At 53.0% G+C, this 16,919-nt stretch overlaps 2 long non-coding RNA genes across 2 annotated transcripts; one reads left to right on the top strand and one right to left on the bottom strand.

Annotated features, from left to right (window-relative positions):
- Positions 1 to 3,248: 3,248 nt before the first annotated feature.
- LOC120885809 (uncharacterized) lies at positions 3,249 to 12,886 on the top strand. Its single transcript, XR_013440207.1, has 2 exons — positions 3,249 to 6,087; positions 11,542 to 12,886. It is a non-coding gene; the product is annotated as an uncharacterized LOC120885809 (long non-coding RNA).
- Positions 12,025 to 15,071, bottom strand: LOC144378491 (uncharacterized). The gene is made up of 3 exons (XR_013440210.1): positions 14,918 to 15,071; positions 14,077 to 14,435; positions 12,025 to 12,361 (listed from the first exon to the last, which is right to left on the bottom strand). It is a non-coding gene; the product is annotated as an uncharacterized LOC144378491 (long non-coding RNA).
- Between the last annotated feature and the right edge of the window lie 1,848 nt (positions 15,072 to 16,919).

Here is a 16,919-nt window from a genome sequence, read left to right as displayed (position 1 = left end):
TTGAACTTCGTGAGCCAAAACATTTGAGAAGCACTGGTGGAGGGCACAGTTTGGGAGTCAGACAGGCTGGGGTCAGATCCTTCCCGGGACCCTTCAGCTGCATGTGGTAGGCAAGTTATTCTCTGAGCTGCAGTCTCTTCGTCAGTAAAGTAGTGTGTAAAAAGCACCCGCCTCCCAATCTTATCATGAGCGCTCTACCGGTTAATTCAAGTGCTTAGCAGGTGCCTGGCTTAGAGCAAATGCTCAGTGATTAGAAGCTACTAGTACTTCATTAAAAATAATAACCTTCCTGGGGCTGGACTGGGGCTCAGCGGCAGAGCGCTCGCCTAGCATGTGCGAGGCGCTGGGTTCGATCCTCAGCACCACATAAAAATAAATAAAATAAAAGTATTGTGTCCAACTACAACTAAAAGATAATTAATAATAATAATAATAATAATAATAACCTTCCTGATCAGCCAGCCAGAGAGTCTACATTTCCCCCCATGCCAAGCAAATTTCTACACACACATACACACACACACACACACACACACAGCAAGAGAAAGAAAAAGCAGTGTCTTTGCCCTTGAATGGCCCTTGGAGCAGGGAAAGGGGAGGACTGAGCCCACAGAATGTCCCGTGGAGCCCGTGGTCTCCCAGCTAGATGGGCTGTTGACGAGGTGTCACAAGGAAGAGGAACTGTCCTGGAGCTTGTTAAGTAACTGATGAGTCAGGGGTGACCACAACTGAAGCATGAAAGTGGAAATACACAAACACGCCGGGTGCGGCCAGGCTTGCCAGGTGCCCCCTCCCCTGCCCCCACCCTCACAGAGGGGAGGGGGGTGGCGCGGTGCCCAGAGGTTGACCAACACTGTGTGGATCAGGCTTTGTCCTACCTGGGGTCAGGATCTATAAGGAATGCTGCTCCAATTTCCTGGGGACAAGAGAATGGTTTCTGAGCTGGGCTTGGATGATGGCAGGATAATGTGAGCAGTCAAACGTAGGCTGGTGAGCACCCTCGGGCATGTGAGGGCTGTGAGCCCGACAAGCTGGAGGGTGTTGGAATGAGGGGAAGAATTCTGCATCCTACGACACTAACAGCATTCATCCAATGCTTGGCATAGGACAGAGTCCATTTTTCATGGCTATAATGAAATAGTCAAGGCTGGGCGCATTGTTTTTAAAAAGGGTCTATTCAGCTTCCAATTTTGCAGAAGTTCAACATCAGGTTTGGTCTCTGGTCAGGGTCCCTTGGCGGCATCACGTCATGGCGGATGGTGTTATGGTGGAACACATGCAAGAGATCTAACCAGGGTCCCATGGAAACTACATTAATTCCTTTCAAGGGCAATCATCTCTGATGACCCAATGGATTCCACTAGGCTCCGTCTCTTACAGACCTTGCCCCCTCCCAGCACCACCACACTCTGGGGCCACGCATCCCGTACTCTGACCCCTGGGGTGGGGGACACAAACCACATCCAATCCACAGCAGTGGCTGTCTGCACTTTCTCTGTGTACCTCGATACACTCTGACGAGGACACAGACTCCGTGCTGTTCTACAGGTGAGAAAGGGAGACACAGAGGCTTTAAAGCACTTGCCCAAGGTCACCTAGTTGGCAAGTGGCAGGGCCGGACAACTTGGTTCTGGTAACTGGTGCTCAGAAGTATTTAATTCAGTGGAGGAAAAATCGGTATGAACGCGACCTGCCTTCCTGTGGGTGCCCACCCCGGGGACAGGCTCACTCCATTCCATCTTACCTCCTGTTTCAGTCCACACGGGCCAGACAGTGACTAAGTGCCCATGCTGGGTCACTTGGGGAGCCGGCCTTCTGAGAGCCGGGTTGGTTAAGACCCTGGGGTGGCCCTGAGGAGCTCGGGTCTCCCAGTGGCCTGTGGGAGCAGCGTGGGTCAGAGGTGCGAACCACAAACTGACTGGAGAGGGCTTGTGGTCGGCACTGGCTTCTCTGCCAGAGAAAGGTCACTGCCGTCCTTCCTGCCACCTTCCTCTGGGCTCTGGGTCTTTCCCCAAGTTCAGTTCAGCCCCGAGACACCACAGCTACCCAGCTTCCTCCCTCACCCACACGCCTCCATGGAGATCACAGTGGGGGTCCAAGTGGGGAAGGAGCTTGGAGCGAGTCTCAGTTCTGCAGCCTGTGTTGTCGGCTTTTCACTGCTGTAAAGAACACCCGAGATAACCCACTTGTAAAGAGGAGAGCTTCCTTGGGGCTCACAGTTTTAGAGGTTTCAGTCCCATGATCAGCTGGCCTCCATGCTCTGGGCCTGTGGAGAGGAAGCACATTATGGTGCGGGCACCTTGCAGAGCAAAACTGGCCACCTCATGGCTAGGAAGAGATAGAGGAAGAGTCTGGGGTCCAACAGTCCCCTGGCATCCCCACTCATGATCTGAAGATTTCCGACTAGGCTCTGCCTCTTAAAGTTTCCAGCATCTCCTAATAGTGCCCAGCTGGGCCCAAGCCTTTAGCATATGAGCCTTTGGGGACATTCCAGATTCAAGCATGTGGTGTTGTTCAACATGGCCGAGGAAGACAGGGCACGGGGAAGCCACACCTGCACATGACTGCCCCCTCACATTTCAGGGCTCCAGGAAAGTCGCGTAGCCAGGCCCACCCATGGCCAAAGGAGTGTTGTGGCTGAGGAGGGTGGAGAGCTCAGCAGCACCCCGCACACGGGTGCTGGCCTAGGCTTTAAGGAACAGGTAAAGGAAACGATTCCAAGGAGAGGGGTCAAAGCCCTGGCCCAAGTTCACATAGCTGGTCAGGGGTTGATGCAGGGTTCACACTTGGCCTTCATGAATGAGGGCAGAGACCCTTGGACTTTCTCTGTAAAGGATCAGAGTGAATATTTAACGTTCTGCAGGCTGAGTGGCCTCTGCCAGGCCTGCCTACCTCTACTGTTGGGTGGGGGTGGGGTGGGGGTGGGGCAAAAGCTGCACAGAGAGCGTGAGTAACAGGCCTGCAGGACTCCTGTACCAAGGCGTGGGCTGGGCTGGGTTTGCTGATCCCTACTCGAGACACCTCGCTGTGGCCTCAGGGTCACCCTGGGCTCTGAAAAAAAAAATGGGAAACAAGAGACAAATGTGAATTATGAGCCATTTTCTACCAAGTGTCTGCTCCAACCTCACCTCCCTAGCTGGCCAGAATGAAATGATTCCACAGTCTTTAAAGGGTCACCGAGCTTCCATCCAGCCAAGGTCAAGGGTAGGCCAGGTTCTCGTTGGGCCTGGCTAATCATTACTGTTGGGGGGTTTAAAGGGAATGACAGACGGGGTAATTTTCTTACTAAAAATGACAACAGGAGCCCAACCCAAGGACCAAGCAAGCCGCTATTAAGCCCCCATTAACTGTGTGGGGTCATTTCCAACGGCGCATTCACAGATAGGACAATGCTTCTGCTGGCCTGTGCTAACCAGCAATTGAAGTCAATGGGAAGCTCTGGGCACCAAAGCGGGCTTTTCTGGGCCACCTAACCCAGACCTTGTTTTTCCAGCTGACACTCTGCCTGTGTCAGCTCATTCCTGCTTTGGAAAATGCATTCCGGGCCTAATAAAGACTTGAAAGTCACACTGTTTTCTCACCATGTTATTAAAAGCCAAATGGCTTTGTGTATTCCTAACACAGCCGGGAGATCCCCCGGCTAGCTTGGAAACCCCTCGAATGTCACAGATGTGCCTTCGGGAAGACAAGGCCTGCCGTTGGTCTATGGGCTCGTTGCTTCTAAAGAATTCAAGTCCTGCGAGGGCAGGGCCGTGGGTTCTGACGATTGGAGGAGGAAGCGGAGATCAGCATTTTGCGGATGCACAGGCCATCTGGAGACCCGTGGGGCAGATTCATCGCCACCAAGGTCTTACCGGCTGTGGGACAGTGGGAGCCACTCAGCCTCCCTGAGCCTCAGTCTCCACCGATGGAGCATGGTGACAATGGGCCTGGTGTCACAGTCCCGTGGGAGGGTGGCTCTCTGTGAGCTCCGGGGCCCTCTCTCAGGGGCAGCTGTGGAAGCAGGAAGGCCCGGGGTGGAGCCATGCCAGAAAGATCTGGGAACTGGCTCCAGGAAGCTGCAGAATCAGGCCCATGCTGGGCTCCCAGTGTTCATTGGGAATTAATCAGCAGAAACAATGACCAGCCAGGACAATTAGGGAAACGAGCACATGGCACCTGCCCCCCACGGGCCCTGTCCACTCTGGGATGGTGCCCAGGCCTCCCCGGGCTGCTGTGGGGGTGCAGAGGGAGACTGCGCCTCACTGTGGTGTCCTGTGTGTCCACTGTCACTGCATGGGAGGCTTGGGAGGCTGCTCTGAGGCCCTGGAGAGGATCCTGGGCCACCTGTGGGAGGCCTCAGGGGACCTGTGGATGAGGCCGGTGGAGCAGGGCACCGAGGGTAAAGGGTCGGGACATGTATTGCCCTGGGCCCAGGTGGTCAGTGGCAGAGCCAAGCTGATGTCTTCTGGAACGTCTTCTGGAAGGTTCAGAAGCATAGAGGGGAGCACCAGCTCTTTAAGGCTCGACACCCCTTTCTTCAGAGAAGAAGACTGAGGCCTGGCGACGGATGGTTAGTGATCTGCCTAAGGTCATCGAAACTCAGGCTGGGGGCCGAGCGGGGGACGGAACTCAGAGCTCTTGCTTCCGACCTGGCTACTTTGACAGACCTTTGAAAAATGGAGCAGGCAGTCCCAGGAGGGCAGCTCGGCAGGATTCCACGTCTGGGAGGATCCAAGATGGTTCAGTGCAGAGCAGCAGAGCCCGGAGGTGGCAGCCGGGCTGGGGGCTGCTGGGGTCGCTGCTCAGCGGCTGGAGAGTTTTAGTCGCACCAAGTGGAAGAGTTCCAGGGACCTGCTGCAGGACAGGGTGCCCAGAGCTAACAGTCCTGAACCGTAGGCCTGAAAATTTGTTAAAAGGTGGACCTCGTGCACTTTTTTACCCCAATACAAAGGGGGGGCAATCTGGGGGTGCATCTCAACTGTAGGGTTGCTGGTTTCCATCCCCAGGGCTCTGTGTATGTGTGTGTGTGTGTGTGTGTGTGTGTGTGTGTGTGTGTGTTTGTATGTGTGTGTTTGTGTGTGTGTTTGTGCATTGTGTGTGTTTGTGTGTGTGTTTGTGTGTGTTTGTGCGTGTGTGTGTGTTTGTGTGTGTGTTTGTGTGTGTTTGTGCGTGTGTGTGTGTTTGTGTGTGTATTTGTGTGTGTGTTTGTGTGTGTTTGTGTGTGTGTGTTTGTGTGTGTTTGTGTGTGTGTGTGTGTGTGTGTGTAGTGGATGATGAACTGGAGAAACTGGGGCTAGGTTTGAACTGTGATGAGAGGATAGTGTGAGGTCACTCCTGAGCTACCTCCAAGGACAAATCCCTCCCCATGATGACACCTGCGTGGAACAAGGGACCCTGTCCTTCCTTCCACTCCCAGAGGGAAGGGCTAGCTCCGAGTCCTGAGGACTGAACTCAAACACTATTTTTGCCTGATTTGCTTTGTAGAAAAATCTCAACCCCTGTACCTGCCATTTCCTGGCTGTGTGTCCTGGAGCCAGTCACTGGCCCTTTCTGAATTCTAATCCCCCACCCCATTGTAAAACTGAAGCCTGTGGTAGGATTGGGAATCTTCTGTAAACCATGAAGTATTTGATAAATAGAAGGCTCGGGCCCAAGGATTGGATTTATTTGTAAAGCAGATTGAGGAAGAGAAGTCCCAGCTGGTAGCAGGTGTGTCTCATTCTTTAAAAAAGGGCAGAGGAAAAAAAAAACAAAGAACCCGGGCAGCCATTGTGCAGAGCCTGGAGCTCCTTCCTGCTTTACCAGCCTCCCTGGGAACCGCCCAGGGCAGGAGGCCTGGGCAGCCCGTGGGGTTGCATTCCAGGCGGGCTCCCCGTGGTCAGCAAGGCCATGCTGCTGACCGGTGGCCTGGAATTTGGACTCTTAACAAAATCCCGGCTACAAAAGGAGAACAGGTTGGACCGAAGCCACTGGGTGAGCGAAGGAACCTCCTGGAAAACGGCTGGGACGTTTGTTGAACAGACTCCAGGCCCGGCCTGCCCACCAGAGCCCAGCCCAAGGACAGAAGCAGCCGACCCTGCGGTGGAGCTGATTGGAGAGTCCCAGGTGTGAGTCCGCCCAGGGGACAGCGCCTCCCACAGCTGGGTCACTTTCTAGTTCCAGCCCCAGTCAGGTCTCCGCAGCCAGTGCCTTCAGCCATTGGCCCTGTGGAGGGCTTGGCATTTATCCAGCACCTGCTGTTGGGCAGGATTAGTGCCCTTTCACAGGGACACCATCAGCAGTGTGCATCCTGGAAGAGGGCCCTTGCTAGGGCCTGAGCGGGCTGGCACCCTGACCTCAGGCTTCCTGATCTGCAACCGACATCTGTTATAAACCACTTGGCCTATTGTTAGGGGAGCCAACGCTGACTCGGGTACCTTGTAGCAACCCAAGGATCAAACAGACCCCGCTATAGAGGAACGAGCTAAGAAGACACAGCCCAGTTAGGTAACTCGCTGGAGGTCACACAGCTAGTTAGTACAAGTGCTAGAACTGCAGCCAACGAGCCTGGCCCCAGAGCCCACGGGGCTGGCCACTGTCCTCTGGTTCTCCTTCACTTCAACGCTTCTCTGGGAGCTGGGTTTATGAGCACCTCCAGCCCCGGTTCCACTCTGCTGCCGGTGTCTTTTAAACAATGTAATCAGGTCAGGCTCCTTCACAGAGCCTCTGAAGCACTCTCCCATCAAGCTCAGAATCAAGCTCAGGCAGGATTTGGCCAGCCACGGGATTCATTCCGCCTCCCGCAAGAGCTCAGCTACACACACACACACACACACACACACACACCCTTGTAGAAAGACCACTTGCGGTTTCCAAAAAGCTGTCAGCTGTCTAGGGCAGCAGCACTATCCATAGATAGAATGCAAGCCACATATGGAATTCAGAATTTTCTAGAAGCCACATTAAGAGAGTAAATTAACTTCAGTAGCATATCCGGTATATTTACAATGTTGACATTTCAACATGCATCCATCTAAATCCTGGTGGACGTGGTTTTAATTTTGTTTGAAGTCTCAGCGATCGGGTGTGTTTTACACCATTACATTTGGCTCAGACTCCCAGGGACTCGCCACTGAGGCTGGGCGGGGCTCTGGGGGCAGGAGGAGGAGAGATGGACAAGGGGTAGGAAACACATCAGCATCGGCACCGTCATTGCTGACACCTGCTGCTCCCAGCCCCCTGCCACCGGCGTCAGTTTTACAAGCATTTCCTTGTCTCATTCTCAAAATGATCCCCGGAAAGATTGTTCTCTTGTGGGGCCGCCTTGGAGAAAAGGAAGAGATCTCAAAAAATCCTCAGGTTCAGAGGGAGGAGGCTGGGAATGGAGGCTCCTTTTCTATTTCACACACCACCCAGCATCCAGCATCAGCCAGATGGAGCTCCTCTGGGTCCTGGGGTGAGTGAGGGAGACCTTGTCAGGGGCACAGCCTTTTGTCATCGGGCTGTCAAGTCGTCTCCTGCCTTCCCACCTCCGTGGCTTCCTCCCTCCTTCCCAGAATTCCCTGGGAATTCCAAGTTCTTTGGCCTCTGTGATGCAAGTAGTTGGCCCCCCATGGTTTGGATGGAGATAGAGTGTGCCCAACTTGGTCCCCCGGAGTGATGATGTTAGAGATGGCGGGAGCTTTAAGACGCGGGTTCTACCGGGAGGATTTCAGGTCATGGCAGGGCGTGCCCTCTGAAGGACCTCAAGTAGCTCTTCTGGAACCCTGGAACCCCCTGAGAGTGAGTTTTGAAAGAGCCCCTTCCAGCTCTCTGTCATCCTTGTCTGAATGTCAGATCCCCCTCTTTAATGTGCTTCTGTCACGATGCAAGTCTCCATGCTGTGTCACAGCCACGGGGGACATCACCAGAGCCGGCATCGTGCCATTTGGACTTTGGTCCTTCCAAACTGTGAGTTAAATAAACCTTTCTTCTCTATAAAGTACCTAGCATCGGACGTTTCTTTATAGCAATGGTGAATGGAGAGGTGGAGGCACCTCCTCCCGCGTGTGGGTGGCGTGAGGTGGCAGTTGGTGCGGGTAGACGGGAGCTGCGTGGTTCCTGCAACCCACCCTGCTGTGGACCGTCTGGTTCAGCCTGGGGGGGGTCTGCTGAGGATGATCAGTCTCAACTGGACTTCGGGACAGGGTGTGGCCTCCCACTGCTGAGGACCATGATTAGCCATTTGCCTCTGGTCCTGAGTCCACTCACACTAGCCTCTCTTAGTGACTCAGGGTCCTTGGTGGGGTCCCAGGGAGGGTGCAGATATTTCACACCACCCGCCCCCCCGCTCCCCGGGCTCACTCCTCCAGCCGCTTCCTCCTGCATGGGCTTTCTTCCTGTCCCTGCCCCAGCTGGACACAGTGGTGTGCAGGATTCTGCTTCAGTTGCCCAGGCTCCCTGCCATACCCGGGGGAAACAGGCCACACGCCCCTCCACCCTGCCTGTCCCACTTTCTCAGGAGCCTCCTGCCAGGCCGTCCCCAGGGCTCCTCCCTGAGCCGGGGAAGCCAGCGTCCTGGGCAGCTGGTCTGTCCATCTCCCCCCAGCTTCCCCTCTGAGGAGCCACCTCAGGGAGCAGAGGGGCGCTTCCCTCCTCACCTCCTCTAGAACGGACTTCCTCGAATCTTCCCCTCCATCCTGAGTGACCTTCACCGTCCCCTCCCCTAAGGCACAGTGGACAGGTGCTATGGTTGGAAGATGCACCCCAAGTTCAGGAGGTGGAAACGGAGTCTCTGAACTCCCGTGAGCGGTATTTCGAGGTGGGGCCTTAGGGATGAGACTAGTATTGGACGAGGTTATGAGCGTGAAGCCCCACGATGGCATTAGGGACTCTAAGAGGAGAAAGAGACCCTTCACTTGCTGCCCTCCGCCAAGTTGTGCTGTGGCAAGGAGGCCCTCACCAGAGGCTGACAGAGGCCGGCACCACGCCCGGGACTCCCTGCCTACAAAACATTTTTATTATTAAATACATTTCTATTCTTTATAAATTACCTGGTCTCGGGTACTTCATTCGAGCAACAGAAAATGGAGTAGAGGTCTGGAAGTCTAAGCATCAGAAAGGGAGGTGAACCCTGTTGGCTCTAGGACACAGGCAAACAGCAACTTGTCAATCAATCATGGAACATGCACAGGTGGTGTTCTGGTTTCAAGTGCTTTTCTACACCTTTCAAAGAGCTTGTGGAAGAGTAAAGAGTCCCCCTTTAACAGTTGCCACCTTCCTAAAAAAGCGGTCGGGGTTGGAAATGACAACATTTCCCCCATTAAATACATTCGATGGTGATTTTTGTGAGGTCAATTATCCATTTAGCCAGCCATAGAAGAGAGGTGGAAAGCCATTCGTGTCACTGGCTGGCCCCTGGTCCCCCTGCCCTTCAGTAAGACAAACCCTGCTTCTCACAGACCTTCCAAACCCGGGTCTGAGTCAGCGCGCAGCCCTCTCCTGCCCCTAGCAGCCTTGAGGTTCTCCTTATCAAGGAAATGGAGACTAAGACAACATGGAAGCACCCGTTTTCCCTGTGCTGACAAAATACGTAAAATTGACACTTCCCTCATGTGAGACTTTTGATGACAACTTGGCAGCGAGTCACAGGAGCTGTTGAAAAAGGCTCCTAGCCTTTGACCCAGAACTTATCCTACAGAAATAATTCCCGAGAGGGAAATCTGTCACATGCGTGTTCATCATAGGGATATCGATGATAGCTCCAAATTGGTGACCTAAAAATCCAATGACGGGGGAAAGGTGACAGTATTTTGAAGTACAGTATTTTGAAGCAGTGTAATAGGATGCAGTCATTAAAAACGACAGGAAGATTATGTAGCAGCACTAAAAGTACTTGTAATTTGAGGCTCAGTTAACAAGGCAGAATATCAAACTGTCTTCTGCAAGTTCTCCCAACTTCAGGGCCCACTGAACCACCGCTCGTCCGGTTGGGCTCTTCCTGTCCATCCTCCTGGGCAGTCCTGACTGCCCTCATCCTTGGTGCATCCCAGAGGCAAATCCTGGGCATGTGACATGCAGCCTGCCCATTGCCTGTGTGCACCTCCCCCTTTGACCCTGGAGGACGCGTTTTTTGGGAGACAGGTACGCTGTCTTGCCCCCTATTACCTGGTGCTTCTTAAATGTTAGTTGAATGAAAGAATCAATGACAATCATCTGGCTTTGGTTTCTCAAGCACCTACTATGTCGACGGCATGGTGATCGGCACTTCCAGCCAGTGTTGTTGTAATGTGTCATTTCACATGATCTTATTCTGAAATCATCTTATGCAGTTGAAAATATTATGAAATCACTTGTCCAGATGAAGCTGGAGCAGAGAGGTGGTGACAAAGCCAAAGTCATCTACTTGTTAAGGGCAGGCGGGGAGTCAGGATTTGAACCCGTGCCTGTCTGATCTCAGAGTCAGCGTTCTGTTCATTTAGAGGGTTGCCTGTGTGCACATGTGCATCTGCCTGTGGTGCCTCACTGGTAGAAGAAAGTGTGGAGAACAGAAACCCACCCTTCATCGGGTGAGTCAGGAGGAAGATGGTGACTGTTTTGTATGTAAGTGTCTATTAAGGTACAGGGAACGGGAGGACTCCACCCCATGTTCCAAGTCCTCGGAGTGAAGGTCTGGAAGTCCAAGCATCAGAAAGAGGGGTGAACCATGTGGGTTAGTTAACCTCTTTTCTGTCTCCCTGTCAGGCAGGACCTGGGGACATTCAGTCCCAGGGACATGGTCACAGGTAACTCGGGGCCTGTGGAGCAAAGCAGCTGGGTCACTCGCTCACTCCCGCTCTGCCCTCTGTGCCTGCCCGGCCCACGTTCCAGGTCCCATCTGGTGGCAGGAGGGGTGTACCTGTGGAGAGGGCACAGACAGGGGGTGGAAGCCTGTCTGTGGAAACCACAGGACTCAGAAGGCTGAGATTGTCTCTGGATGCTGAAATGAAATTCAAAGAAGACACTCGTCACACTGTTTTACCCCACAGATCATTGCCGGGCCGCTTTGCCTATATGTTACCAACTATCACTTTTAACAAATCCTGTAATTATCTCGTGAATAGAACATAATTATATTGCTTTGTAATTTTTTTTCAGTGTTGAAAGAATGAATTTGGCAAATGCAAATGTTTAAAATATCTTTTAATTTTCCTCATTTTTGTCTCAGTATATCTTCATTTAAAATATATATATATATATATATATATATATATATATATATATATATATATAATTAGATATATTATATATATATATAAACTCAAGAATCAAGGTGGCCCAGTCCTTTTCCATTTTCTGAGAGACACAGAGCTGTGATGTGGAGCTCGGCTGGGACCAAGGCGAGCCCAGAGTCTTATTCACACTGGGCTTTCAGTGTGCTGAGATGGAGCCTGCTCCTTATATCAAAAAAAAAAAAAAAAAAAAAAAAAAGTAGGGTAAAGGCAGGAAATAGGATGAAAAGGAGCCAAACTTAAGTATCAAAAGTGCAGTGGGGAACTTCCACTTAAAGGAAAAATTAATTTCTTTTTTTGTATCTGCTCTTTCCTCAAACCCCACTAAAAGGGACAATGGAATTTAAAGAGGTCCAAGTTCACAAAAGCAGAGAGGTCAGGAGCTGCCACTTGCCCATCCACTCTTAGAAGGGCAGCGACGGGGTCAAGAGTTACTTCCTTGACAAATGGGGACGCCCATGAGAGGGAAGCCGGGGGACTGGGAGCATCTCAGGAGCTGGACACCAGTTATCTCGGTGCTGGGGGGAGGAGCGGAGCTGAAGACAGTATCGATGTCAGCACCAGCACCTGCAGCGTCACCTCCACTGCCATCAGTGCCACCGTCACCTCCACGGCCGTCCCTGGCACACTGCCACCATCACCACCACCAAGATCATCACCACCATCACCTCCACCACTGTCTCCAACACACTGCCACCATCACCACCATCACCTCCACCACCCACCCCACCATCATCACCCAGCCAGGGAATCCAGGCGAACATCTCTCCTATCACACTGGATTCTTTTCTTTGGAAAGACGGATTAGGCAATCATCAGGATGGGGCAGGAGACTTTATTTTGCAGGAATATTAAATGAAAAGTTCACGTTGGACAGTGAGAGCCACGTTGTCTCCTCCCAGAGGCAGGAGGCTGGCGTGCTCCTTCCAAGGAAGCTGAGGAGCCGAGGGCAGACCCATCCCCCGGGCTCCGCGGGCAGAGCCGCTCTCAGGTCAGCAAGCCCCCTCTCAAAGGCTTCCACCAGCTTCCCAGTTTAAACAGGAACCAGGCAAAGTCTCTAGGCAACCACATGAGCCTCAGGAACAACAACAAAAAAAATAGATAAAAAGGATCCCAAAGGTGATGGAGATGGTGGTGGGGACAGAAGGAATCTGCCAAGAACAAGAAGAACAATCCTGTGTTCAGAAGGAGAGAGCGAATATTGCTTTCTGAGAACAAAAGGGTACAAAACAAAAGATCAGAGAATAAGCAAGAGCTCTTGTCAAGAAATAGAATAAGACAAGTGAGTCTGAAGTCCTTTCCCTCCCATCAAGGGAGGGATGTTGGAAAACTGAGCAACACAGCTGGCAGCGGAGGACCTCCTGCCCATCAGTACGTGGACAAGATAGCTGGAAACTGGTGGACCTGACTAGACAGTTAGGGCCTGGTTTTTGTTGTACATTTGATCTCCACGGAAATCCTGCTGTACATGAGCCATTACCCCCTTGTATACATAGAATCTTACAAAGGCACCTTCTTAGGTAGTGCCACAAGAAAGAGTCCCATAGGTCAGAGGCGGTGGACACTGGATAGTGTCCAGGGGGCTCCATCTGACATGTGGCCCAAGCTCGCACTGCAGTTCTTGTGTCCAAAATTATGAAAACTTCAAAGATAAAGTCATCATGTGGGGCCTTAAATGTGCTGTGTTTCTAATTTCCTTAAATCTAAAAGAAACAAATATGTCTTTTTGTTGTGGTTGCTGGAACCCTCTTTCCTAATTTGGCTGTGGTCAGTTTGCAACAAAACCAAATGACAATGGTGTGTGTGTGTGTGTGGTGCTGCAGGGGAAGAAATCAACTTACTGTAACAGCCAGTCACAGCAAAAACAGAGTCTGAGGGATGATGTGAGTGTGAGCTGGGACCCAGGTCCCTGTGGGTCCTCGTGTCCGGCTCACTCTGTCCCTAGGAGGAGCACTTCAGAGAAGAGCAGAATTCTTTAGGTTCCAGGCCTCTAGGACATCCATGTTTTGAAATGACTGTCCTTGCAAAATGCTGGTGGGACCGCTGTCTCCCTGCCTGGCCGAGGAGATCTTGGAGAGGTAGGAACTCAGACACTGTCCCACATCCTGGCATCTCAAGAACCGCCTCATCTCCATGATTAAAACCCCATCTATGATGGAGAAACTATCAGGTGTCCCTCGCCTTGACCACTTGCCCCTGGGGCTGGACAGAAGATCCCACCTGGGAAAGAGGTGCTCCTTCCCTTTCCCACTCCGTAGGCCTTCTGAGGTGTGTCCAGGCGATGTGGAAGAGGTTTAGAGAGCTGACCCCCAGTTCCTGGGCTGGGGTTGGTCCCCCCAACCCCCCTGGCTCAGCAGAGGTTCAAGCCTGACTATTGTGGACACTCTGGGTTCAAGGTTCCCTTGGGGACCTTGCGGCTGCGATTCCTACAAGGCAGGGGTCATCTCTGCTGTCGGGCTGGCCAGCTGCCCACCCCTGAGGACTTCTGGGATTCTTTGCATCCGGGTGGCCTTTTTGGGGCAAAACTTCCCACCAGGACTCCCTTTGCACATGATCCACATATTCAGGGAAGATTCTCCCCTGTTCTCTGCCCAGTCATGCCAGAGTATTGGCCATGGCCACCTCAGTGTCCCTCCTCTGGTGACAGTCCAAGTAGCTGGCCAGCCTAGCCTCTTTTTGTCCTTGGGCCTCTTGGATGGGGACAACCACCAGCCCCGTATGTTTCCCCCGGATTCCAGGTGCCCAGGCTGAGTGCTCCGGGAGGCCCTCCCAGGGCTGCCAGCCACACACCAACAGGAAGTGCCACAGCACCCTGCGCCTCCCGGGAGCAGAGCACCTTCCTCCTACACCCCTCAGTCCTGCCCACCTGTGTCACGTCAGCAAGCGCCCTCCGTGTTGTAGCGTGGGTCGGAGTGACCTCTCTTTTAAGAATGAGTAACATTCCATGGTATATGAACCACATATTTTTTTCTTTACTCATCCATCCGTGGACGGATCCTCGGTGGCTTCCACCTCTTGGCTGTTGTGAAAGAAGCTGCTGTGATCTGGAGCGCAGACCTCTCTCTCAGACCTGCTTCCAACACTGTGGGCCTCGGGACCTCGAGTCACGGTTGCGCCGAGGGCTGGAGAGCTCGATTTGGTCCCCGCCTTTGTAAGCCCCTGGGTGGGTGGAGTAGCGCCTCACTCTGCAATGGTCATCAGTGTTTATTTTTGGTTTTTCAGGATCTTTGCAAAAGGACACGGAAAAGGGTTGAGCACTCTATAAATCCTCTGCCCACGTGAGTCTGTGCTGGCAGGTGTGTGTACTAAAAGAAAGGTGTCGGTGGAGCCCATATTGCCTGGGAGATAAGTGGGCTGGGATGTCTGGGTGGGGGATAACCAGAGGATCTCTGCAGGCCTAGACGAGATGAGCCTGTGCACACACACACACACACACACACACACACACACGTGTGTGTATGGGAAGCATGTACTTGTGCGTTGCACACATGGACAGAGCTCATCTGTCAACCCAAGGAATTTCCCCTGAGGCTCCTGCAGTATACAAGGCCCCTCCTCAGCCTCGCAGGGCAGGCCCCCCAGGAAGGTCAGGGAACACAGCAGGTCCCTGAGGCCAGCCGGGTCCTCCTCAGCCCAGGAACGGGAGGTGCCTGCTGTGTGAAGCGGCAGGCATGCTAAGAGGGAATCGTGGTTGCTATGGTCCTTACCTAAAGCAAGGCCGTGACTTTCCCCTTCGCCTGAGTGGACCTAGAACAAAGATTTGATTTCACAGGAAAGCAAAAGCCTCCCTCCTGGATGGGCTTCCTGGCGGGATGCAGGAGGAGCTAGAGCGACTCCTGCCAGGAGCCATGCACTTGTGAGTCAAGGTTACCCCCCACCCCCAACCCCACCCCCCGCACGTGAGCCACACAGCAGCCCATGTGAGTCTCAAGTGCCTGCCGTGTGACTCGCTCATTCCCATGCGGTGTCACCGGGCAGTTAGAGCCCTTCGCACTGAGGTCACTGTGTGTGTGCACGTGGGCGTGTGTGTTCTGGGCTCTGGGAAGGCAATCAGGTGTGGGAATGAACAACACTGGAATATATTTTTCTGGGGTACCAGGGGCCCATTTCCATGGCAACGCACAGAAAAAGCCTGGGAATCAGTGCAGCGCTGCCAGATGTCACTGCCAGGCCAGCTGGTGAGAGTGGAGGAAGGAAAGATTCTAGCTTGGAGAGGCAGGCTGGGGGCAGGTTAATCTCGTAGCGAAGTTGCTCTTGGTTCTGTGGCCCGTGGCCAGCAAGCCCAGCCTCCCAGGACGAGCGGCGGCACTCTTCCCCAGCACTGCAGAAGCCCCCACCTGGGCCCAGGGCAAATGGCATCCCTGGCAATAGAGATACCGGCTGGAGGTTCAGCAGTGGGGTGGGCTCTTGAGGGGACCATAGCAGAAATGGGGACAAGACGTAGCTCTCCAGTTTGGGAACAGGTCATGGTATCACCCAGTAAGTCCACCTAGAGCCGCTGGTTCTGAGGCTGTTGCGACAGCGACGTCCTCTCCTGTGGGAAAGACGCAGCTCCGCGAGTTCACAGCTCAGAGACACTGACAGGCCGCGGCCGCCTCGCAGATGGGCACGCTGAGCAGGCTCCCTCAATACTGACTCCCTGGACACCTGCTGATGAGGACCCACTGTGTGCATTGTACTGCGCTCTTGGGATACAGCAGCTCACGAGTCAGGCAAGGTCCCTGTCCTCATAGCCCTGACCCAGGGTCAGAGGGTGCTAGGTATTGTGGACAAAAATACAGCAAGTAAGGGGTAGAGCAGGAAGGGGCAGAGGGCCAGTGAGGGATATGGCTCCTTATACAGAGACAGAGGGTTCTCTCTAATAAGAACACCTGCAAGTAGAGAGAGGCGAGGACAGAGAGAGCACCATGCAGATTTCTCAGCAGGCAGAGGATTCTGGGCAGAGCAAGCACAAAGGCCCTGGGGCAGAAGCCACTAAGCATGTTCAAAGAATTACAGATAGGCTGGGAATACAGGAGCAGAGGGGCTAGTGGGACAAGATAGGTCACAGAGGCACCAGCACCCAATTAGGTGGGCACTGTAGGTGCTGTAAGAACTTTGCTTTCATCCTGTTTGGAATGGAGAGGCCACTGGGGATTTGATCAGAGAAGGACGGGATCTTGTGTTTTCAAAGGATCACTCTGGTTGTTATTCTGGGAATAAGTTGTTGAGAGATGAGTTTAAGACAGAAGCAGACAAACCACTCCTCAGGCAGCGGCAACAATCCTACTGCAGGGGACGAGCGGCTACTGGGCCTGGAGCAAGTGGATAGTAGTGAAACAAAGACGGAGATTACGGACAGACGTCAAAGGCTGGGCAGACGGGGCTTACTGGTAAATTGAATGTGGGATATGGGAGAGAGAGGTTCAGGCTGATTCCAGGTCTATGGTCTGAGCAAGTGGAAGTGGAGTTGCTATGTCCTGAGAAGGGAAGCTACTGGGGTATATGAAATTGGGTCTCCGGCAGGCGCCGTGGCCCACATCTGTAACCCCAAGGGCTTGGGAGGCTGAGGCAGGAGGACAGCAAGGTGCTAAGGAACTCGGTGAGACCTTGTCTCTAAATAAAATACAAAATAGGGCTGGGGATGTGGCTCTGTGGTCAAGGGCCCCTGAGTTCAATCCCCGGTACCAAAAAAAAAAAAAAGAAAGAAAGTTGCTCTCCTATTTGGTC

This window comes from Ictidomys tridecemlineatus, chromosome 1, assembly GCF_052094955.1.
Source record: "Ictidomys tridecemlineatus isolate mIctTri1 chromosome 1, mIctTri1.hap1, whole genome shotgun sequence".
NCBI classification, from domain to species: domain Eukaryota; kingdom Metazoa; phylum Chordata; class Mammalia; order Rodentia; family Sciuridae; genus Ictidomys; species Ictidomys tridecemlineatus.
The sequence above is the reverse complement of the archived record's forward strand: the minus strand, read 5'-3'. Positions and strand labels throughout refer to the sequence as shown.